The sequence below is a fragment of the Epinephelus lanceolatus genome, chromosome 9 (assembly GCF_041903045.1).
Source record: "Epinephelus lanceolatus isolate andai-2023 chromosome 9, ASM4190304v1, whole genome shotgun sequence".
Classification (NCBI taxonomy): domain Eukaryota; kingdom Metazoa; phylum Chordata; class Actinopteri; order Perciformes; family Serranidae; genus Epinephelus; species Epinephelus lanceolatus.
In genome coordinates, this window is record NC_135742.1 from 45,976,000 (window position 1) to 46,001,597 (window position 25,598).

Here is a 25,598-nt window from a genome sequence, read left to right on the forward strand (position 1 = left end):
TCATTACATCCATGATAGACGTAGGCGTTGGCAAGGTAACGTTAGATACACAGAAGAGGAGAGTGAGTGTAACGTTACAACCAAGAAAGTCAAACACAACCCCGGAGTTTTAAAACTCAACTGGAGTCAGTGATGACTGATGAATTTTAGAATAAAGGCCCTGACACACCCGCACCGTCGGGACTTCGGCGTCGGTGGCTTTTCGGCCGATTGAGCATGTTGAATCAGCGGTGGAGCTTGTCGGTGAGAGAGATCACTCTGATTGGCTGTTCAGGTTTTAGTTTCTTGCCCCTGTAGCGAGTGAATCTGCCTGTAGTAAAACCAGGGCTAACCAGTGCTTCCTCCTCAGGCTCCACTTCACTCAGCTTCCCGACAGATCCACTGCTTCTTCCCACTTTAACCTGAATAACAAACCGGAGCTAGCTGGGAGTGGCTAGTGGAGCGTTAGCCGCAACATGACCGGAGGGAAGCACAGCCAGTTACCCTCCGCTAGCCTCTGAGCTAGCCCCGGCTCTCCGTTTGGATCCAACTGGAGCTCCAAGCCCTGGTTTGTTTTTCAGGTTAAAGTGGGAAGAAGCAAGAGTTTGTCGGGCAGCTGAGTGAAGTGGAGCCTGCGGAGGAAACACCGGGACCGTCTGGATGTAATAGTCCGTGGAGGTGCCAGGACTCCGCTATTTTGTTTATCTCATGCATTCCTCGGACTTCCGGTTTCGCCTTTTGCGTTATTTCCTCTCATGCAGACGCAGAACGTACGTGCTACTTGGCCGTCGGACGTAGTCTGTGTAGTTTGTTCAAATCCAACTGACACAGGGCGACGTGAGGTGACGTAGATGACACAACAGTTGGCTTTCGTCGCCACTAGTTCTTTGATGTCGGTTTGGTGTGTCCGCACCTTAAGGTTACAGTGCTAACGTTAAATAGCAGCGTTAACGTTACTAGTAAGTGGAAATGCACACAAGGCAGCAGTCCCTCACTCCTCGGTGAATGGATCTCCACAGTCGGACGTAATCCATTTTCATGTCCAGCGAGCGGACGTTCGCCAGAAGGCTGCTGGTAACAGCTGGTTTGATGGGGCTAGCTCTTAGCCTAGAGCTAACCCCTCCGCACTTCCCCCGCTCCCACGTCCTGTCACAGCACAGCGCTGCCAGCGTCTCCCCGTCGGGACAGCTCCAGGCGAAACCACGGTCATCTCAGCGCTAGCTCGATGCAGCAGGCCAAGCTTGCTATACATCCTGAGCTCTCTCGGTTGTAGCGTTAGATCTCTGCAGCGGTTTCTAATGTCTGTTAGAAACTCGCGACTGTATTGCACTTAAGAATTTACTTCTTGTTGCACTGTTTCTTTCTTAGTAGCTCTTGGGTTGGGAACCGGAGGGTTGTCTGTTCAAGTCCCCGTCTGGACCAAAATATGGAGTGTGGACTGGTGGCTGGAGAGGTGCCAGTTCACCTCCTGGGCACTGCCGAGGTGCCCTTGAGCAAGGCACCGAACCCCCCCAACCGCTCGGGGCGCCTCACCAAGGGCAGCCCCCTCACTCTGACATCTCTCCACTTTGTGCATGTATAGGTCCTGTTTGTGCATGTGTGTGTCTTTCAGATCTGTGTGTAATTGACAAGCAAGAGTGAAAACATTGAATTTCCCCTCAGGGGGATTAATAAAGTAAATAAACTTAACTTAAACTTAAACTTAAAACTTTTGCCAACTGATTTCCCTGTTGGAGCGCCTGGAGGTGGAAGTGGTGGTCCACATTTGTCTGCCATTGTTAAGGAGAAAAGTTTATATCCACAAGCGTCCCTGTTACTAGTTTATATCCACAAGCGTCACTGTTACTACTTTATATCTCCCTGTTACTAGCGTATTTGTTGTCTCACAGACTCGGAGGCGAGGGTGGGGGGAGATGTTATGTGAGCAGTTGCGTCAGTCAGAGGCCTCCACGTGGGGAAGACAGACAGGACAGGAGAAAACTCTGACCATTCGGACTGAATGCAATGATCAGTCGAAGTATGACTGGAAGGAGTTTTGATCTCTGTAGGAGTTAACTTATATTTTAGTGTGCCATCAGCTTATTAATAGCATTTTAACCTAAACAAAGAAAACTGTAAAAATTTCCAGAAAAGTAAGCGTTGCTTTAAATGTGTGCGTTGCTTTAAATGTGTGCTCAAAAACTAGACCGACAGACGCTCACTGACGGCCTGACTTTGGTCGACGGCCGACCATCGGCTTGGTGTGTCAGGGCCTTTAGACAACAAGTATTTGGTCTGAAGCATACAGAGGTCTCTAAACAGGACGACTTTATGGCAACATATTTACTCAGTATTTTTGGAGTAAAAGAATATGTCAAATTTTCAGTCATCAAATTGATTGGATTAGCCAGAAACAGTCTGGGTAATTCACACACACACACACACACACATACACACACACACTTCATGTTATTTTTTTCCACCCAGTGTATATCAGTAGATTTTTATCAACATATATTTAAAGAAGTTTTGCAGTGGTTTTATAAGGTAGCACATGTTTTCAACATATTGTTCAGGCTTAAGAATGCTTTCAGTGTAATATGTTGGTTGTTTACGATGAAAATTTTTCAGGGTGCCTTTAACTCAACTTTTCTCATTAATGGGACTAGTTTAATGCGCTCTTGATAGGTATGATGTTTTTCATACTGACCCTGCGCTTTGAATTGCATCTTGTCCTCAGTTTTTCTAACTGTACAAAGAAATCTTTTTCAATTCACTCTCTGGCTGGCTTGAGATTTGGCTTCAAATACTGATGACTTAACAGGATTGATATAAAATATATCAAATGAGGAGCTGGAAGCATGTGAGCCACCATTACTTGTATTCCTCAGTCTGTCAGCATATACCAGAGAGGAAGAACACTGGCCTTGTAAAGCTCCTGCAGCTCACCTGGCCAGACTGCTGAATTAACAAGATTGTTGAGGTCATAAGATATTCAAGCACAAAACTTTGAGAAAAGGAAGGAAACAGTTGCCTTTTGTTTCTCTCGAATACAATGACATTCCCTTTAAAAGAGGTGTGATTGGAGCGCATGGTGGAGAGCTAGTTAGATGGCGGACCTACCAACTGGAAAGAGTGAGCGTTTTACAGCTGAGGAGACAGATCTCCTCGTGCGGGAGGTGAAGGCCCGACAGAACCAGATCTACAAGGACAGCAGACAGGCACCCAAGCTCCCCGAGGTAAAGCAGGCATGGGATCACTAATACAAGAAAGAGCTTACTAAAGATCTAAAGATCTTACTAAATTGGGGAGCTCCCCAAGGTGCTGATCCTGCAGCTAGGACCTGTTCAGCGTTTTCTCCCCCACCCACGTTTGTTAATTGTTTTCACATTTCCTAGAGCTGTGTATTGCATGTGTGTCCTCTCTACACACAGATAACAATATAATAATATAATATAATGTAGCCTAGTATATAATGTAACCTAGTATAACATGGTAAAATAAATGTAATGTGTGGGCTTTGGTTTTCAATCAAAAAAATGACTGATTGGTCAGATAATTTCACAATTTCATTTGTCATTATTATAAATTATGATGATCATTATTACTGCAATTAGATCATTCTGATTAACGACTGACCATTAAGACAGGTTTTTGTTGGTCACTGGCGCATTTGCTTTTTACGTCATCTAACTAGCAACGCGCCATGACTGCGCCTGACCACTCCTTATTTTTAGACCAATACACCCAGAGAAGCGCAAGTTCATTTGCTAGTTAAACGACGAGGGAGCAGGGCATGAAAATGACAACTGCGCCTGTATCTAAAAGCAATGACACTTGCGACATGGATTATGCGCCCTCCGCCGTCCACTTTAGACCATCTAAATAGGGCCCGTAGTCTTTCACAGAAAGATTTTAAAGAAAGTAATGGAACAGATGTTAAACTGCAAATTCCTTAGCTGACCTTACAGAGCGTTGCAGGGACGACTTTTTTTCTGTAGGTCAATGCAGAAGTTAGCGTCGCACTGGTTCCCTCATCAGAAATGAGATTTTTCCATTAGATTTTGGATTATTGCAAAAATAAGCACTGTGGCAAATAAATCTTTATGATATTTACACATTTTGCTCAGCAAGATAATCTTCACAAATGAACACCACTTTCATGATTGTAGAAGCATAAATGTGCTAATTTTAGGCTATAAACACTCCACACTAAGGCTGCATGTCTTGCCACCACCATGAGGTCGTACAGCCTTGTTGGCACCACTCAGCATCATGATGTTCTGTAGTTGCATTTAGCTACTTCTTAGCAACCTCCTTTTTTTAAACACATAGAAGCTTCAAAGTTCATGAGTGGAGTACTTTCTGACGTATATTATGTCATAAAACAAAACGTGAAAGTCTCTTCAGCTTTTGTTAACCACAGACCTATTTCAGGCATAGCCTTATAATTAAGAGTCCTTTTGTGTCTGTGTTGATACAAGGTTGTAGGGTGATACTGAGTTGGGGGTGCTAAATCAATGCATGTAGGCAAATATCTCTTGATCCATTGGTTGTAAAATAATAATATATATTTCCTAATCATTTCTGAGTATTTTTATCAACAGATGTTATGTTATATCAAAATAACTTATGTGCTAACTTTCTTCCTGTCTGGAGCCCCATGCCAGGATGTTGACAGTTGATGTTAGACTCTCAGGCAGCTGATGTTCCAAGTGAGGATGGATGAAAGCACATAGTCTCTCTGATTTGACAGTGTCACTGTCTCGTGTGTACACAGGTAACACATTTGAGAAACTCATGTTTGATTTACTTTACTAGTAGGATAACCGACTCAGTATCAGTACTGTTTTCTGAGGATTTCTGGGAGCATATACTTAATGTGCAGTTAACCCAGCAAAAATATTGGGCAAACCACTGACTGGTGATGTGCCTTGATGTGACAGTCAAAGGGTATTCCCTTTCTGAGGTTCAGGAGGAGCTTTGTCAAGTCTACCAAAGAACCCTTATCATGTCTTCATGATTTCACAGAAACTGGAGACCTATAACAGAAAGCTTGTGTTACAAAATGGAGTCTTGGCGTCTGAAAGACATGGCTGTTGACCAGCATTGAGAGTCTAATTAAAGTACACTATCAAGATGCATCATGAAAGTCCTGGTGTACTCAGTGGAAAAGAAGCTCTCCAAGTGTCCAAGACAAGAAAAAAAGTGAATTATCTACAACTGACCCTCCACTAAGTCCCATGCCTTGAATGCAGACTGGCCAATCACAGTATAGCATCAGCAAGCTCTGACAAGGGTCTGGTAACATCACGGCTGTGCTCCATGGATTCTCATGCAATCTTTTCAGATTTCCTTCACTTTCAGGCTGGATTTGTGGATTTCGAGCTAAAAGTTGTGCCTGGGGCCCGCTGTCTATTAATGATACTTGTGACCTGGAGAGGTTGGAGAGAGATTCTTCCCCATTCCAAAACCAAAATCTAATCCCTAAAAGTGTAGGGTTAGCTACCTAGATATTGAATGTATAGCTTACTGAATTCATACACATGCTGCTTGTGCTTCTTTATGATTCTAACAGTGAATAAAGACCAACCCTGCTTTACAGGAACCAGTGATGATTCAACCAGCTGTGTGTCATCGCAGCAAGTGCAGATGAACAGTGTTTGGTGTCCCCCAGTGGTCGAATTGTTAATTTTTAACAAGGGGAATGCAATGTAGCTTTGATTTTTTTTGCGTGCACACATCATGCCCACAATGACTTTCACAAAATGTACACCTCCCAAAGGACATTATTGCAGGATGCCTTAACCATAACTATAATCAAACAAATGATACCAATATTATTTTTCTACTCCAAATATCAAGCAAGTGATGTCAGATGTCACCAAAGCATGCACAGAAAAGCAGGTAAAGTTTGCAGTTAGCTAGCTGCCTAGCTGGTCAATTTCACTTTACTTTGGCTAGCCGAATGTTAGCTCTATCACAAAATAGCATAGGCTAACAGTAGCATAGCTAAATAAGGCATTTCTGTGGAAACAGCCACTGCAACATTCAAGTTTTGTGTGAGAAATCACATCACTTAAATTGTCTGGGCATGAGTCAAATCCAGGCTTCTCGCCTGTTCTTTCCTTTTTAAAATAATCACAAACTTTATTTTCGTTTGGTCATGCTGCCAATGAATGCATCAACTGAGTGCGTGAGTGAGTGTGTGCACAGCTACAACATGCTCCCGTCTCGCTCACATGTGTTTTTTGGTTCCACCAAGGGCAAGCAGTTTCAACTCTCTGCTATAGGTACACATCTTCGAGCATGATAAAATAAACTGAGTTGCAGGATTTAGCTAGCAGCATAGCTCCACCTACACACACAGATTCTAGATTAACAAGGGGGGTGGTTTTTGGTCAAGGTTAACAAGGGGGATGGTTTTTGGTCAATTTTCTAACAAAGGGGATGGCATCCCCCCTCATCCCCCCTCAATTCGACCACTGGCGTCCCCTGAAACTCCCCACTCAGCAGCCGAGGTCTGGTGGCTGGCAGCATGTGGGAAGTCAAACATTGATTATCTGCACACACTGTGATGACACACAGCTGGTTGAATATCAGTGAAGTTTCCCTTTATATTTGTTGTATTTTGTCTCAATTGCCACTGATGTGGTGATTCACTTTTACACTGTGATCTGCAGCTTATAGTTAGGCTTTAGCTTCTAACGCTCGTTTTTTTACACCTCATTGTGCTGCTGAGTGAGTTTGGCATTTTGGACATATCCTTCTAACACATATTGCATACCCCTCTGTCTGCTTGTCTCTGAAATCACTTTATTTGTTTTTCCAAAACATTGTAAAGATTTCTTCAGGGAGTGCAGTCAGTGAAAGTGTGGGCTCCATGCTCACTCTGACAGCTTGATGGATCATCACAAAGTGGCAGGGCTTAGCAAAGGATCAATTCCATAAAAACGCCCTCTGCTGAGCAGGATTGTGTGATCAGTACAGCTACTGATGGATCAGATGGTGAGATGTTTTTTTTTTTCAACTCACTAATAATGGTCATATTTTTCTATATTTTCTGTAATGAAATATCACATCAAAAAGCTGTGCAGATCTACCACAGTGCTCCTTTGTGGATCATCTTAATGCTTCATTATCATCGAAGTGCTTATAGTACAGGGCTCATGGGTGGCAGTTCAAATGTAGGTGTCACTGCAGTTGACAAGGAGTAGCTAGTCACCAGTGGCCCCACTGTCGACCCTCCTCTTCTATATTGGCCTGCTCCTTACAATAAGATTAATTCATGTCTGCTCTATGTTGTAGAGGGGTTGTAGAGGACAGATGAAATTTGAATAGGAAACCTCTGCCCCCTCCTACATGTCTGTCTATCTGCAGGTATACAATGAACAATAAGAATCATTCTTTCTCTGTGGTCTGGTATTTTGGAGCAGGGCCAAGCTGAGCCGTTTGTTTTTTTTTTCTCCTCCCTTGGCTCATTAAGACCTCTTTCCCAAAAGAGCTGCTGTGTAATCTTCCAAGTCTGGATTTATGGTTCAGTTTCAGCAGAAGTTTTGGTCAGCCCCTTCATGCCCCCTGGACATTCTTATTTAATTTGTGTTTTGTGTAACAGCATTTTTTTTTTTTTTTGGCTTTAAAACAAACACAAAAAGCATCATGAGCAACCTTGCCCACTCCAACTAATTACATTACAGCTCACTGTTCCCAAGACTGTTATAAGAAGATGAAATCATTGGCCAACAGCCAAGTGGACTTAAGACATTAGGCTGGCTGACTGCTTTCAACAGCACAGTCATACCACAGTCTGTACGTAAAGTTAAACAACACATCTCCACTTCCTCCCACTGCACAAAAATGAATTATCTTGCACTGGTGACGCATACATCAACATGATAAGAACTGCCTAACATGTCAGAAAGCAGCTTTGGGAAAGATGTATTTGACATGTACTTTGATTTTTCAGTTTGGCCCATGTCCTATTTACTAACATGGAGGGGGTGGAGTTTATTTAGCCATATATGCAGATATGTACTGCAGCCAGCCACCAGGGTGGCATGTCATCCATCTTTATTTATAGGTCAAGCAAATATCCAACAAGATTTCGCATCAATGCTCCTTCACAGTATGTCCAGTCTGCCATTAACCTTGTCTCAATTCATTTTTCTGTTAAAAAAATCTAGAGAACATCTAAAAAACAAACAAAAAAAAATTCGATTCTGGTCTGCAGCCTCTGATTTACTGTAGCATTACACACTATGAGAACAGCTGTCTTACTAAAACAACTGCAGGTTTGACTGACTGTACACAGTCTGTGTATGTGCTGATGAAGGACTTCCTTTTAGGGAAAGATGAAGGGGCATAGTGGCCATATTGAAATGAGTGACTAACAACTATTGACCAACAGTAATGTTATGGATGAAGGAACAGTAATTTCCTCAGTAACCATCTCCTTTACATTTCACAAGCCATATCACACAGTATGTGTGTGCTTTTTATTTAGATTTTTTTTATATCAATATATAAAAACAACTACAGGATCTAAATGTAAAAAAAACGCCAAATTATCAGTGTTTTAGCAAATTAATGTCAACGATGGAGGAGGAAACAAGCTCAGAAAAAACACATTTAAGTCAAGTCAGTTGATTTATTTGTGCCAAGGTTGGCGGCCATCTGCTGTGACTGGCTGGGATGAGTGAGAAAGAAGGAGACAGAATCATGATTTTAAACTAATGAAATCATTCTTACACCAATATTTTGTGTCAGATTATTGATTTCTTTAGTAAACAGTCATGTAATAAACAGAATATACAGCGAATGGGTCATTAATCACATCCATGGTTGAAACTCAGATCGTGTGTTTGTCCAAGTGGTGTAGCTGTAGGTAGCTGCCCAAGATGGTGGACCTTTTCAAACATGTGCAACTCACATCAGTGCATGACTCAAACTGTGTATTGACAAGGATAATTTGACGCTGTTGCCAGGTATGACACGTGATTGGTTACCCTTTTGTGAGCCTGCAGGGTGTGGACAGCCAGTGGAAATAAAATAAATTGCTGACTGTGTAAGTGTTGTCACTGTTCGTGTGATCACTCTGCTGGTGGAAGGTTGAGAAAGACCCAAGTCATCACTGGGTAATGCTTTAGATTACAGCCCGCAATTTACACCGTAACGATCGGGTAGTTACAGTGTAATCTGTTGTAGCCTACTAACGGTGTACCAGTGTAGTACGTACCAATACATATATGTAGGTACAGGGGAACAAGATGTTAAGTTATGGAATCACCTATTCTATTATAACAGGGTATGTGCGACCTACTGATCAATAATATGGAAGTTTGGGGGAAATTTAGAGAGAACTTATACAATAGGTATTTTTAATTACAGGGTAGGCTACCTATTCTATTATAACAGAGTACAGTCTGGGTCCGGGTATCATCGGATAATTCGTAATTCTTTCGTAATTCAAAAAACAAAAACGGTAAATCTGTTATTTGATTCAAAACAAAAAAACAAGAGTACCCAAGAAAAATGTTTTTGGTGTCAGAATCAAATAACGGAAAACTGATTCAATCCGTGTATCATTCGTTCATTCGTTTTTCAAAATAAAACCAAATATGAAAAAACAAAATAATGACTTGTTTTTTCAGTATTTGTGTCCAGAACCAAAATGAAAAAACGGATAACGACTTGTTTTCCGATTTCCGATTTTCTGTTTAAATGGAAAATGGAAAAAAACGGATAACGGGCCGGATTCGGGCCTTTCATGCACTTTCAATATTTTCATCTCTCCGGAAGCCAAGTTTTTTGGCCCAATTCCAATCCAATCCCTTACAGACTCACTGACTTCAGAGGCGCGTTCATGTTAAGTGCGTGAGTGTGTGAGGGCTGTCCCACTGTCAAATCTTAAAGTCAGTGAGTCAGTGAGTGAGCCCTCACCCCCTTACCGTAGGTCAGCATCGATGCGGACTTACGGTAAGGAAATTACCCACAGTTCATAGCGTTGTGACGTCAAATACAGGGGTTGCCCTCGGAACACCGGAAAAAAAACCCGAAAACACGGTCGGCAGATATGCAAACGGTAACATTATGGAAGGAGAGCGAAAAAACAGATAGATAAACAATGAAACATTACATTAACAAGGATTTAAGATGGTACATAAACACACATGAAGTCAGAGGAATACCAGTGGTTATATTCCACACACAAAGAATATATAGGCCTATCTATATGTCTATCTATATATAGCCTTTATATAGATATAGATATATAGATATATCCATCTATCGATCTATCTATCTATCTATATATATAGAGAGATATATATTCTTTATAAAATAAACGATCACACCCAGAGCCGCCAATGTTAACAACATTTTGTAGAGAGGGGGATAAGTGCTGTCCCATTCCTATTTGTAGCATCCGGAGCCCTTTCAGACTCTCACACTCAATCACTTACAGCTGACGTCAGTTAAGTCAGTGAGGTTTCAGGGCTTGAGTCTTTAGGGGCCTAGTCTCGCTCACCAGACCTTTCTCAAGAAAAGAAAGGTCTAGCTGGGCCGACTCTCACTTTAAGATTGGAGAAAAAAACGCCCCGGCTGCTTGTATTTCTTTCAACCAATCACAATTGTTCTTGGCGGTGCCACAGCAACGGTGCGCTTGCAAAAATATTGCCGGGGGGAAACAGGTTTTGGTGTAACACGCCCACAAAAATATCACCTACAGGACGCGAACCATGGCAGAAAAATGGCTACGTCCCCACAAGATCAAACACCGCAAAAGTTAGTAAAGGACGTGTTGAAAACTGCAACCGGAGGTGGTAGGGCGGGACTTTCAGCGGTGGCTCGTTCCACCCAATGAGAGGCTGATCTTTGCAGCGAACTTCCACCCGCTCAGACTATCCACCTTATTTTTCACGGAAACATGGAGGCAAAACAGAACGCAGCCAGCTTCCGTTTTTTTGTGCGACACTTCCGGTCCAGCACTCTTACCACTGTGTAAATGGGAATCGCCTTGTTGTTTACCTTGCTGAGTTTAGCTATATATATATGTATATATCACATTTTTCACGTCACTATATCACCGTTTAGACTAATCTGATGTTTGTAAAGTCTATAAACACAATGACTGAACAAACATTAGTATTTTCTCTGTGTGTAATTAATAACATGGTTATCATAGATTAGCTGGGCTAACCGTTAGCCGTTAGCCGTGTCTGTAATAACTCACTAAACTCACAAAGTGGCCCGTGAAAAAAATATTTTCTCCAGCGGATGTCTTAGTTACAACATGACTGAGCTAAATGGAGTAGTTTCATGTTGTATCCGACAACGGGAGGCTTTTAACGGATGACGATCCTGATGTTAGCTTTGCTGCTAGTGTTAACGTTAGCTGTCCCTGTCAGCTGCAGCCACTGATGCTTTCTAGACATCGTGATTTCCCAAAACTGAATAAATACCACACATAGCAACACAAAACTGCTTTGCTAGCTCAATCATGTTGTAACGGCTGGATGGTTGATGCGTACATGCTGATTCAGGTGCTATCAGAGCCGATCCGCGCATCACTATGGCTTAATGATCACCTCAGTCAATTAAAACAACCCGTCCTGTGTTAGGAGTGTATGTCGCTGACAGAAAGAAAGAAAGAAAAGGGAAAAAAAGATAGAAAAACAGCGTACACCTCACATATTTATTTCTCACAGTTGCGCACACGTTTGGCTGGCATGCAGAAGCACCGTCTGTGTGTCTGTGTGTCGAGGGTGCGAGCCGCAGCTTCAGCTGCTCAGGTAGAGAGGCTTAGCCCGGTGTGTTTTTCGCTGATTCGGTTCTGCAGGTTCTCTGCTGGTACACTGGAGACGGGGATCAAGCAGTTTGTTTCACTTGGGATAGATTGTGCTTTTTTGGTTCATAGTTTATGATTGACGTGTGATTTATTTGCGTTTAGAGGGAATAAATTTCCGTTATAACGGAAACGTGGGCACAGTTATCTATATAAAATACACAGCCTAACTAACTAACTAACTAACTGACTGACTAACATAAACAACTGAAAATTGAAAAAAAATTAGCTTGCACCGTTAGCTCTGGTAAGGGAAAGCATGAGGGAAAGCGACTGACCGGAAGTCACACACAAAAAAACGGGCCTTTTTCTTTTGCAAGCACTGGTTTCTTGTCGGACCGGTCGGAGTGACATCTACATCTGGTTCATGGAAGCTAGCGCTTTGGCTAACAACCGCTGCGTGTGGAGGCTGCAAATTTGGAGAAATTGTTCAATATGAGGTAAGTTGTGCTAAGGTAACATTACATGCCAGCTTACTGTTTGTTTCTACAGCTGACATATTGGAATAGACTTCATGTGGCGAGTAATTTTTACGTTATTTGAAGATTTATGTTTGTCGCGACTCACGAATTCGCCACATTCAGCCATAACGGCAGCATAGAAATAATGCTGTATTTAGGTGGATTTCAGCACTCACATGCATTTTCTTTGGGAAATGCCACTCTTGTTAATTTCTATAAATATTATAAAAGTAGCATGCTGGGATATAACTGTTAAATGCATTGTTTGTACTTTTCCACAACACAGAACAAAATGAATGCATCAGTGTTCTATGGGAAGCGACCAGGTGGATTTCAAACCAGGGTTCCACCGGTCCAAAGTGACGACAGCTGTCTTGACAGCGGGGATAGTGATGAAGACTACACTCCTACGCCACGTCGGCACTATCCACAAAGCTACTGACGCTGCTATTGCTGCCAGTTTCATCACCTGGTCAGGAGTGTAGTCTGTACGCAGCATGCACAGACCCCATGCACAGAGGCACCGCCTCGCCGCAGCGGTCGCGGGCTCGATCCCGGCCTGCGGCCTGTGTCATTCCCCCATTCTCTATTTCCCCACTTCATGCTGTCCTAAAGCAACAGGCCAAATAGATAATCTTATTAAAAAAAACAGCAGTAATAATGCTATAATTTTGTGTAGAGTTTCAGCTTTTTGCGGTTTACACATGGCCGTGTTTGTGAATGTAACCATGTGTACAAGATGTGTATATAATGTAGATAAAAATGTCTGCACTCTTATATAGTGATTTCTTTTTTCTACACCAGGTGATGAAAGCAGCAGTAGGCTAGTACTGACAACAGGAGCAGCAGTGATGAAGACTCTGATGGAAATCACGATGCTCTTCCTAGCACCAGTGTTCTAAGTGAGAAGCTTAAGATGTGTTTCACATTGGATTATGATAGTTGGTGTTATAGTCAGGACATTGAAAATAATTGTGTGGCATCAATAAAATCTACATACCTGAGACGGGAAATGTGTTTTAATATTATTTTTTTAGTTGTTGTTTTTTATACCATTTTTTCCCATTTATTCCTGTTGTTGTTAATTTGTATCATACCTAAATGTATATCTATTCTATGTATACATCTATAACAATCTCCACTTAATTTAGCCCCCCCCCCCCCCCGCCTGCGCACACGCTCCCACTGAGGAAACACTGGAGTTAAGAACTAAACTATGATATATGACATAAAATATTAAGATGTAGGCCTAACATAAAATACTTTTGTGATTAAATAAATTAAAACATATAGCCCACAGTAGATAGAAGTAGAACATGCTAAAAGTAAATACAATAATAGGCTAAATAGTATCTAAGCAATAAATAGTGTCTAAACAACTAAACAATAATAAATTGTATCTAAATTATCTATTAGGCTACCATTCTACTCTGTAAATAGATTTTAAAATTTCAATATAATTTTAATATTATTTTTGCTTATTTCATTATTGTTATTATTGGTTTACTTTTTAGTAGTATTGTATTATCTGAGGATGACTCATTTTAGTAACTATCTACAGTAAAAAAAGAAAAAAAGAAACAAATAAAAATCATTTTATACACTGGGCCAAAAAACAACCTGATCTCACAGAAATACGTGAAATGACCACGACCTCTTAACACCGCATTCCGTGGTGGCAGCACATAATGGGTTGAAATTACATGCAGGTACCACGGAAACAATGCCAATGTAAAGTCACTTAGGATCGATTGTCGTGGTGGACACACGGATTCCCTGATTCAATAACGTCCTGTATACACACAAAAACATGAAAGTGTTCTTGCAAATATATTCCTCTGTTATAATTTCCCACCAATAATAATAATAATAATAACATGATAGTTCGGCTGTACTAGATATTTGATATAGGCCTATTCAAATATTCAGTCCCAAAAACGCTGTAAAGTGCATGAAAGGCCCGAATCCGGACCCTTAGTCGTTTTTTCCATTTTCCATTTAAACAGAAAATCGGAAATTGGAAAACGAGTCGTTATCCGTTTTTTTCATTTTGGTTCTGGAAACAAATACTGAAAAAACAAGTCATTATTTTGTTTTATCATATTTGGTTTTATTTTGAAAAACGAATGAACGAATGATAGACGGATCCAATCAAACCCGGCCCGTTTTTGGTTTTTGCCGATTCGTTTTACCGTTATTCCTTTTTGGATTGAATATTGAACAGGTCTGTGGACATTCAGCCAATTCGTTTTTGCGTTTGAAACCAAAAACAGAAGTCACACAGTTTTTTCCTTTTTTCATTTTAAACCAAAAACGAAAAATGAAATCACATGATCTATTCCTCTTTTGTTTCCAAACAAAAAACCAGAAAACCAATTTTGGTTTTTGCAAATTCCTTTTTTCATTTCTCATTTGGGACAGACAGTAGCACGATGGGCAGACAGGAAGCGGAAGTGAAGTGTAGTGTAATGTGTGCCGTTTTTAGGCAAAGTCCTTGAGAAAGTTGTTTACCAACAGCTTACTGACTTTCTCCTAAAGAACAACTCCTTTGATGTTTTCCAGTCAGGTTTTAGACCCCATCACAGCACTGAGACCGCTCTTATTAAGGTGACAAATGACATCCGCCTGAACACTGACGCAGGCAAAGTCTCAGTTTTAGTCCTGCTAGATCTGAGTGCTGCTTTTGACACTGTCGATCATGAGATCCTTTCACAGAGACTAGAGGACTGGGTGGGCATCTCTGGCACTGCCCTAAATTGGTTGAAGTCCTATCTAGAAGACAGGAAGTACTTTGTTGAAATTGGTAACTGTGTCTCAGACCACATGGCCTTGACCTGCCCCAAGGGTCAATCCTGGGACCCCTTCTGTTCAATCTCTACATGCTGCCTTTAGGCCAGTTAATACAAAGTAATAATGTGTCCTACCACAATTATGCAGACGACACTCAGATCTATGTCTCACTGACAGCAGGTGAATATGGACCAGTGGATTCACTCTGTCACTGCATCCAACAGGTCAGTGTGTGGATGCAAAACAACTTTCTCCAGCTAAATTCAGACAAGACTGAAGTCATCGTATTTGGTCCACAGAAACAAAGAGAAAGTGTCAGCAGTCACCTCCAGTCTCTCTCTCTAAAACCTACAAATCAGGTTAGAAATCTCGGGGTAATAATGGACTCAGACTTGAACTTTAACAGCCACATCAAATCAATAACATCAGCAGCTTTTTACCATCTAAAAAACATTGCCAAAATCAAAGGTATAGTGTCTAAACCTGTCGCTCCTGCTTGTTTTCTCGGTTTTCTTACTTTTTTGCTTTATTAAGTTTGGTATTTGTGCTGGCTTTTTGTGATTGTAGTTTTGGAACTGCGCCCTCTCAAAACATGCTGATTGAGAGAGTTGTACTCGTTTTCCTCACCCTGGAATTACTTATTTCATTCGGACCCGGCACCATTGCGCAACAACTTCATGGCCGCATTGTTTACTCCAGAGATCAGCTGATCGCGCTGAGGCCGGCCGGCTTGGCTGCCGGAACATCGGAGATACCAGCTGAACTGTGGAGGAAAACACACAGAGGATGCAGGGGAGGAAGTAAACAGCGGCGGAAAAAAGCAGGGTTGAGACAACGGAGGCTTATGGAGAAGAGAAGATATAAGCCATGTCTCCCCTCTCTCATTATGGGCAACGTGAGGTCACTGGCAAATAAGATGGACGAGCTGACAGCGGTCGCCAAAAGTCAGAAGGAGTACCGGGAATGTAGTCTTATGTGCTTCACTGAGACATGGCTTCACCAGGACATTCCCGACACCAACGTCTCCATCAGCGGCTTTCAGACTGTTCAGGCCGACCGGGACTGCACCGAGAGTGGTAAGCGCAAAGGAGGGGGGCTTGCTGTTCTAGTAAATAACCACTGGTGCAGTCCTGACCATATTTTCCATTAAGGAACGTATCTGTTGCCTGGACATTGAACTATTTGCTGCTGGACTCAGGCCATATTATTTGCCCAGGGAGTTTTCACATGCAGTTATTGTAACTGTTTACATCCCCCCCTCTGCCAATCCAACGTCGGCATGTGACGTCATTCACTCCGCCATAGCCCGCCTGCAGACTAAACACCCGAGTGCCTTCATAGCTATCTCGGGTGACTTTAACCATGTCACCATGGCAACAACATTGGCCACATTCACACAGTATGTGAGCTGTCCTACCAGAGAGGAGAGGACACTGGACTTGCTGTATGCAAACGCCAAAGATGCATACAGCTGCTCCCCCCTCCCCCCTCTGGGTAGGTCAGACCACAACCTGGTGCACCTCAACCCCTGCTATGTACCACTAGTCAAGAGCCAGCCTGCGATCATGAGGACAGTGAGGAGATGGTCGGAGGAGACTTATGAGACACTGCAGGGCTGTTTTGGGGTGACAGACTGGCAGGCACTCTGTGAGCCACATGGGGAGGACATCGACGGGCTCACAGAATGCATCACGGACTACATCAGTTTCTGTGTGGACTCCACTGTCCCAGCCAGGACTGTCCATTGTTATCCAAATAACAAACTGTAGGTAACTAAGGACATCAAAGCCATCCTCAATGCAAAGAAGAGGGCCTTCAGAGCTGGTAACAGGGAGGAGGTGAGAACAATACAGGGGGAGCTGAAGATGAAGATCAGGGAGGCTAAGGAGAGATACAGGAGGAAGCTGGAGAGGAAACTCCAGCAGAACAACATGAGAGAGGTCTGGAGTGGAATGAGGACCATCACTGGCTTCAGGACCAACAACCACAGAGGAGTTGGAGGCAGCATGGACAGGGCCAATGAACTGAATCTGTTTTTTAACAGATTTGACACTGCTGGCCCTGCCCATCCCCCCCCTGACTCTTCTGCTGTCTGTCTTGGTCAACCATCTCCCACTCTGCCCTTCTCCCCCACTCCTCCCTCTCACACCTCAACACCCTCCTGCTTGACCCCTCCTCCTCACACATCCCCCCGTGGTCAGACTGACTGCTCTCCATCATGAGGACTACATCCCTCCCCCACGTGTCGTCACCTCCACAATGTGCTTCACTGCTGACCATGTGAGAAGACAGCTGATGAGACTCCACTCAAATAAGGCTGCAGGCCCTGATGGTGTCAGCCCCAGGGTGCTCAAAGCCTGTGCCCCCCAGCTATGTGGAGTACTTCAGCATGTCTTAAACATGAGCCTGAGTCTCCAGAGGGTCCCCTTGCTGTGGAAGACATCCTGCTTCGTTCCTGTGCCAAAGACGTCACGTCCCAGTGGCTCCAAGGACTGCAGACCTGTGGCATTGACTTCCCACATCATGAAGACCCTGGAGAGACTCGTCTTGGAGCAGCTCCGGCCCATGGTCAAGCCACTTTTGGACCCCCTCCAGTTTGCCTATCAGCCCCGACTTGGAGTTGAGGATGCCATCATCTACCTGCTCAACCGTGTCTATGCCCATTTGGATAAGCCGGCGAGCACTGTGAGGGTCATGTTTTTTGACTTCTCTAGTGCATTCAACACCATCCGTCCAGCTCTACTGGGTGACAAGCTGACAGCAATGCAGGTAGATGCCCCCTGGTGTCCTGGATTGTAGACTACTTGACTGGCAGACCACAGTATGTGCGCTTGCAACGCTGTGTGTCAGACAGAGTGGTCAGCAATACCGGGGCCCCGCAGGGGACTGTCCTCTCTCCCTTCCTCTTCACCCTCTACACCACGGACTTCAGCTATTGCACTGAGACCTGCCATCTTCAGAAGTTTTCTGATGACTCTGCTATAGTTGGATGTATCACCAAGGCTGATGAGGATGAGTACAGGGCTGTTGTGGATAACTTTGTCACATGGTGTGAGCAGAACCATCTGCAGCTCAATGTGGCAAAGACAAAGACACTGGCTGTGGATCTGAGGAGGACCAAGACACCGGTGACCCCTGTTTCCATCCAAGGGGTCAGTGTGGACATTGTAGAGGACTATAAGTACCTGGGGGTACACATTGACAGTAAACTGGACTGGGTTAAGAACACTAACGCTCTCTACAGGAAGGGCTAGAGCCGTCTCTATTTTCTGAGGCGACTGAGGTCCTTCAACATCTGCCGGACTATGCAGAGGATTTTCTATGAGTCTGTGGTGGCCAGTGCTATCCTCTATGCTGTTGTGTGCTGGGGCAGCAGGCTGAGGGTGGCGGACGCCAACAGAGTCAACAAACTGATCCGCAAGGCCAGTGACGTTGTGGGAACGGAGTGTGACTCTCTGATGGTGGTGTCAGAGAGGAGGATGCTGTCTAAGCTACGAACTATCTTGGACAATGTCTCACACCCACTCCACCATGTGCTGGTCAGGCACAAGAGTACTTTCAGTGGGAGACTCATACCACCAAGATGTACCACTGAGCGCCACAGGAAATCATTCCTGCCTGTGGCCATCAAACTGTACAACTCCTCCCTCTGAGTGGCCCTGAGACTTTTTCACACACTGCAATAATTTAATTTAACTTGTGCAATAACCCCATTCACCCTGACTGTTTATATTCTGTTTGTGTAAATTTTGTTTACAATATATATATATGTATGTATATATATATATATATATATTTATTTACGTTTATGTTTGTTAATAATTCCTGTTTATTTAACTATATATTTGTTAATACTTTTGTTTAAATTTCTTATATTTTCATGTATCTTTCCTCTCTTGCAAGGAGCACCTGTAACATAAATAATTTCCCCTCGGGGATCAATAAAGTATTTCTGATTCTGATTCTGATTCTGAACCATCTCGGACTCTGAGGACCTCAGGGACCGGCCTCCTGCTGGTGCCCAGAGTCAGGACTAAACATGGGGAATCAGGATTCCAGTTTTATGCAGCTAAAATCTGGAACAGTCTTTCTGAAGATGTGAGACAGGCCTCTACTCTGACAATGTTCAAATCTAGGCTCAAAACAGCTCTATTTCACTGTGCATATGACTGAAAGGATCTTATCTGCACTCTTCTCTTTTAAAGTTCATTTTATAATGATTATTTATGTTTTTATTTTGTATTGTGATTTTAATGCATTTTCTTGTTCTGTAAAGCACTTTGAATTACTTTGTGTACGAATCGTGCTCTACAAATAAACTTGCCTTGCCTTGCCTTGCCTTGTAAAAACGTCAAAATAAAATCCAAGAGGGTAGACTCATATATATATATATATATATATGATATTTATGGGTAGAATGGCCATTCTATTAAAAATGTAACACCCAACATTATGCAAGCACAGAATCTAATAAAATAAATAAATAGGCCTACATATGCTATGCATATGAAATATATTTTATCCAAAAAATGTGTGATATATTATTTAGTTGCGTAGTGTGAATTAATAGCCTAATTAATTACATATGTGGAAATAGCCTGTGTCGTCCTTTGTTAACCATTTCACATACAGATGTTACTCATTTCAATGCCGCAGCCACAGTGAAGGGGGTGAAATAATTGATCCAGGAGTAGCTGCAGTGCGCAACAACCAGCAGGTGGCACATGTGAGCAGTTGAGATGCAGCGTCCAACTGAAACTGTTTGAGAATTAGCAGTAGGCTACTGTTATATTTTCTGCCGGACCTGTATGGTATACTAACTCGTTACACAGTCTTAATTTCATAAAGGACATTTATACTATGATATTTCCACAAGGGTCAGTGTTAGGTCCCTATTATCCTAATGATCTCAGTGTCATGATGTAGAACTGCAAATGTATGTGTGACATATAGGGTGTGTATCCGCCCGCTAAATTGTGACATTATTTTATGCATATGATATCGATTTTGTATCTTTACAGATACCATACAGATGCCTCCCATTCAATTTAAAGCATAACTGATTTGAGAAAAGGCACGAGAGTTGGCAGTTACATCTAGAGTAAAGCTACTGAAGACCAGCAAAATGTTTTCATTTATTCTTTCAGGTGGGTAAATGTCACCTAAGCACCTTCAGATTTTATCAGTAGTGTACCCTTAACAGATAATTAGTTTATATAGTTTGTATTGTGCTTCGTGATATTGTTTGAGGGAACTGTAACGTAAGGTAACTGCATACGAGTGGATGCAACCGTCACTAATGCTAGCGTAGTTCCTCAGGGATTTAAGCTGTTATTACTTTCATTTTGACAATCTAACCTGTGCCAACACATTAGCTAAGGTTGTAAGGACTGTAACTGTTGGTAGCTGTTGTTGATTTTGTTTAAATATGTTGAATTGTAATTTTATGGGTTATTGTTTGTCGGACGATTGAGCTTAGCTAACTAACGCTAACGTCAGCTGTCACTTGTTGCCAGAGGTGGGTAGAGTAGCCAAATATTGTACTCAAGTAAGAGTACTGATACTTTAGAACAATATTACTCAAGTAAAAGTAAAAAGTAGTCATCCAAATAATTACTTGAGTAAGAGTAAAAGAGTATTTGGTGAAAAAACTACTCAAGTACTGAGTAACTGTTGAGTAACGTCTGATTTATTTGTAAAATAAGAACATGAACGTAATCAATCAATCAAAAATAATAATCTGCAAATTCATGTATTTTAAACGATACCCTTTTAACTAAAACAAAAATAAATTAAATCATTACAAACATAACATAAATCAAGCGACAAGAAACACAAATATATTCTTATATATAGTGTACATATATATATGTATATATATAAATATATATATATATATATATATATATATATATATATATATACAGTACAGGCCAAAAGTTTGGACACACCTTCTCATTCAATGCGTTTTCTTTATTTTCATGACTATTTACATTGTAGATTCTCACTGAAGGCATCAAAACTATGAATGAACACGTGGAGTTATGTACTTAACAAAAAAAGGTGAAATAACTGAAAACATGTTTTATATTCTAGTTTCTTCAAAATAGCCACCCTTTGCTCTGATTACTGCTTTGCACACTCTTGGCATTCTCTCCATGAGCTTCAAGAGGTAGTCACCTGAAATGGTTTCCACTTCACAGGTGTGCCTTATCAGGGTTAATTAGTGGAATTTCTTGCTTTATCAATGGGGTTGGGACCATCAGTTGTGTTGTGCAGAAGTCAGGTTAATACACAGCCGACAGCCCTATTGGACAACTGTTAAAATTCATATTATGGCAAGAACCAATCAGCTAACTAAAGAAAAACGAGTGGCCATCATTACTTTAAGAAATGAAGGTCAGTCAGTCCGGAAAATGGCAAAAACTTTAAATGTGTCCCCAAGTGGAGTCGCAAAAACCATCAAGCGCTACAACGAAACTGGCACACATGAGGACCGACCCAGGAAAGGAAGACCAAGAGTCACCTCTGCTTCTGAGGATAAGTTCATCCGAGTCACCAGCCTCAGAAATGGCAAGTTAACAGCAGCTCAGATCAGAGACCAGATGAATGCCACACAGAGTTCTAGCAGCAGACCCATCTCTAGAACAACTGTTAAGAGGAGACTGCGCCAATCAGGCCTTCATGGTCAAATAGCTGCTAGGAAACCACTGCTAAGGAGAGGCAACAAGCAGAAGAGATTTGTTTGGGCCAAGAAACACAAGGAATGGACATTAGACCAGTGGAAATCTGTGCTTTGGTCTGATGAGTCCAAATTTGAGATCTTTGGTTCCAACCGCCGTGTCTTTGTGAGACGCAGAAAAGGTGAACGGATGGATTCCACATGCCTGGTTCCCACTGTGAAGCATGGAGGAGGAGGTGTGATGGTGTGGGGGTGTTTTGCTGGTGACACTGTTGGGGATTTATTCAAAATTGAAGGCACACTGAACCAGCATGGCTACCACAGCATCCTGCAGCGACATGCCATCCCATTCGGTTTGCGTTTAGTTGGACGATCATTTATTTTTCAACAGGACAATGACCCCAAACACACCTCCAGGCTGTGTAAGGGCTATTTGACCAAGAAGGAGAGTGATGGAGTGCTGCGGCAGATGACCTGGCCTCCACAGTCACCGGACCTGAACCCAATCGAGATGGTTTGGGGTGAGCTGGACCGCAGAGTGAAGGCAAAGGGGCCAACAAGTGCTAAACACCTCTGGGAACTCCTTCAAGACTGTTGGAAAACCATTTCAGGTGACTACCTCTTGAAGCTCATTGAGAGAATGCCAAGAGTGTGCAAAGCAGTAATCAGAGCAAAGGGTGGCTATTTTGAAGAAACTAGAATATAAAACATGTTTTCAGTTATTTCACCTTTTTTTGTTAAGTACATAACTCCACATGTGTTCATTCATAGTTTTGATGCCTTCAGTGAGAATCTACAATGCAAATAGTCATGAAAATAAAGAAAACGCATTGAATGAGAAGGTGTGTCCAAACTTTTGGCCTGTACTGTATATATATATATATATATATATATATGTGTGTAATTATGTATTCAGAGGTGGGTAGAGTAGCCAAATATTGTACTCAAGTAAGAGTATTTTGCATTAAAACTACTCTGAAAAGTACAATTTATCCAAAAAGTTACTCAAGTAAATGTAGCTGAATAAATGTAACTAGTTACTACCCACCTCTGATTATATTCTATTGCATTGAATGTAATGACACTTTAAATTCTATTAGATTAATCATAAGTGTCAGCTTGTGAAAGCTGCAGGGTAACGTTAACGATTTGCTCATTCAGCTTAACGCACACCATTAGCTTGGATGTGAACGTCCAGTAGCTAACAAATTAGTGGGGTAACACTCCAACAACACCTTTCATTTGTTCAGTTAACGCTACAGTTGACATGAGCCACAAACCAGACTGTTTTGTGCGAGTAAATATATTCAAGTTATTACCCACCATATGTTTGCTGTAAAGTAGGTTAACAGCAGTGCCATCGACATCTCTCTGGTTAGCAGGAAACAGATTAGGTACATTGCCTCATCTCACCAGCGTACGCCAAGGTGTGGGCGACCTTAGAGCTTTTTCTATTTCATTATACACAACATCTCGTCTTCGTCTGGCCTGGGAGTGCCTTGGGGTCGCCCAGGAGGAGCTGCAAAGTGTTGCTGGGGAGAGGGATGTCTGGGGTGCTTTGCTTGGCCTGCTGCCCCCGCGACCCAGCCCCGTAAGCGTACCCATTCGAATCGCACTGAACTTTGATGACGCTGATGTGAAAGGTTATAGGTCACAAGTTTAATAAAAAAACAACAACATAGTACTACATCCATAAATACTCTTGCCTTATTATGATTATACATTATGCCTTATTGGCATATTAGCCTTTTATCATTTTTCCTAACCAAATCTCTGTCACTTATTTTTTTAATACATTTTAATCATTTTATTGTCATCATGGCATTTCATACATTTAACCCATGTTATGTAGCCTATGTAATGATGACAAAACATTTTTGACATACATAAATAACATGTGTAGGTGTGTCACCCAGTGATACATCATACAATAAATCAAAATAAATAAATAAATGATGATAATATTTGCCAGAGGTGGAAAGAGTACTGAAAATTTGTACTCAAGTACAAGTACTGTTACAGTGCTTAAATTGTACTCAATTACAAGTAAAAGGGTTAGGGTTAGAAAAAAAAATACTTAAGTAAAAGTACAAAGTACTCAAGTACTCAAAAACTGCTCAGACTATTAATTACTTTTAACCGATGGATGTTTTATTGCGTTGTCAATAGCAGGCATTCGATTCGATTCACCTGTATAAAATATCAAAAACAGCTCACCTTATACAGTGAAATTACTGCAATGATATGCCTATTATGAGGCAAGAGTGTAAACACATGGCACACACATGAATACAAGGGGCTCACAGACTCCACAAGAGTCACAGCTTTCCAGTCAGCCCCAAATTATCCAACTGTAAGACTGTTTAAGGACCCCAATATGCAGGAATAATAAAATAGAATAGGCGAAATTACATAAATACCGCACGCAAAATAACCGCGTAGGTTTTGCACAAAACTGCAAGAGATTAGAGTGAAGTGGATGTGTCTGTAAAGGGATAACGCTTATCATACGAAAACATTTTCATTCAGGTATTTTGAAGTAAGAGAACAAGGGACCCCTTGCTCGTGCCCTGTTTTCCATGCTAAACATTAGCCTAAATTTGGAGCACTATTTATCCCCCTTACCGACAAGCTAACATGACATTGTTAATTTTCATGGTTAATGTTTCATATGAATATAGGCTATATATATAGGCCTGCTGAATGTAGGCCTGTGAGTATTAAATGACTACAGATTTAATTTATTATAATGACGGTGGTTGTCCAAATATTAAGCTAAAACATTTCTAAGAATTGTAGCTCAATTATGCATGCACGCACGCGCACATGTTAGCTAGCTCCGTCTTATTTTAATATCAGACAAACCAATGGCAGTGACAATATCTTTGCAGACTTATCTTAGCCAAACTAATAACCAGTGCTTAATTTGTAAAATTAGAAGTAGGGGAACACTTTGGGCCTCTGAGAGAGCAGTGTTCCCCCACTCCCAAAAGTGGGGGAACACTTTTTTAAGCGGCACCCGAGCCACCTCACTGCGCGACCCCGAATGGAATGGTTGTGACATCTAGTGTTGTCACGGTACCAAAATTGGGACCCACTGTACGATACCAGTGACAGTATCACTGTTCTGAGTAGTATCACAATACCACAGCAAAAATAAGGCAGATGTGCCTTTTGTCATTTATAAAAAGATAAATCACTTTTCTATAATACATCAATGATATTTCAGTGGAATAAATTACTTATTGACTTATTCATACTTCAAAAACAGCATCAATAAGTGATTAACATAGGGGGATCAAAATAAAATAAATAAAAATCCACCAGCCACCCTCCTCCCCTGACAGTCCCTTCATAAGTAAAGAACAGTCCCTAAAGTGCGGTGAAGTTTGTGGCCCGTTACTGACACAGAGAGAGAAATGTGAACGGCTCATTTCTCCTCTGACACGCCACATACCTATGTGCCTCGGTTGTCCAGGTACTACTGGGCAGTCATGACGCCAACGAAAGAGGAAATTACTGAACCTGGAGTCAGACTCGCCGGTAAGCCGTTATGTTGAGGCGCGGAGCTCACTGGTTTTGCGCTGAGCACATGGACACTCACCCTTGGCTTCTTTGTCTCCAAATCTTCAGTCCATAAATTAGTCTCTACTCCGCTGTGTAGGTATGTTACCGCCAGACACCTGTGCCTGCTGCAGCGGAGTTGTCTTACTGGAGCGGTTGCAATCGGACAGCCTTATTGGCTGCAAAGATGCAGATGAAAGGTTTGAATATTAATTCAAATTGTGGCCGTACTCAGTAGCGACTTATGATTTTAAAAGTAGCAAAGTAGATTACATGGTTTAAATTGTGCTCAAGTAGGAGC

General features: G+C 41.9%; 1 long non-coding RNA gene across 1 annotated transcript in view; it reads right to left on the minus strand.

Annotated features, from left to right (window-relative positions):
• Positions 1 to 25,598, minus strand: part of LOC144464307 (uncharacterized) — a 95,425-nt gene that overhangs the window by 47,364 nt on the left and 22,463 nt on the right. The window lies entirely within an intron of this gene.